General features: G+C 53.0%; 1 protein-coding gene across 1 annotated transcript in view; it reads left to right on the forward strand.

The window, feature by feature from the left end:
* The window catches only part of SSC4D (scavenger receptor cysteine rich family member with 4 domains), a 14,673-nt gene that overhangs the window by 3,771 nt on the left and 10,430 nt on the right, over positions 1–472 (forward strand). The window lies entirely within an intron of this gene.

Raw genomic sequence — 472 nt, forward strand, 5'->3', positions numbered from 1 at the left:
CCTGTACTCCATCCATTGTGCTGTGCACAAGCTCTTATCCCCTGCCCTAATCTGTGCCCCCCAGCCCCCATTTCATTGCCCTCCAGCACGCCCCTTCCTCAGCCCTTTGCCGTGCTCATGCCCCGCTATGGGAGCTGCCCATGGGGTGCGGCACAGCCTGTGTTTCCCCCTCTCCCAGCCCTATGGGATGAGGCTGTGGGGCTTTGCTGCCCCATTGGCCCCCGTGCTGCTGCTCATCCCTTCCCCAGTGTGGCTGCTGTGCCCCTGACCCTGTGGAGCTGAGCCTTTAGCTGCCAGCGCTCTGATTTATTCTATTTCTTTTTGCTGCACTTGTTTCGAGATTTATGAATTGAGTCATGTTGTATTCATTTCATGCTCTTAAAATAAAGACTCTGCATATAGCAGGCTGATCTGATTTGTGACACCGAACGTTCCCCTTCGATGCTGACATTTTGACAATATAAGAAGTAAA

This window comes from Meleagris gallopavo, chromosome 21 (genome assembly GCF_000146605.3).
Source record: "Meleagris gallopavo isolate NT-WF06-2002-E0010 breed Aviagen turkey brand Nicholas breeding stock chromosome 21, Turkey_5.1, whole genome shotgun sequence".
NCBI lineage: Eukaryota > Metazoa > Chordata > Aves > Galliformes > Phasianidae > Meleagris > Meleagris gallopavo.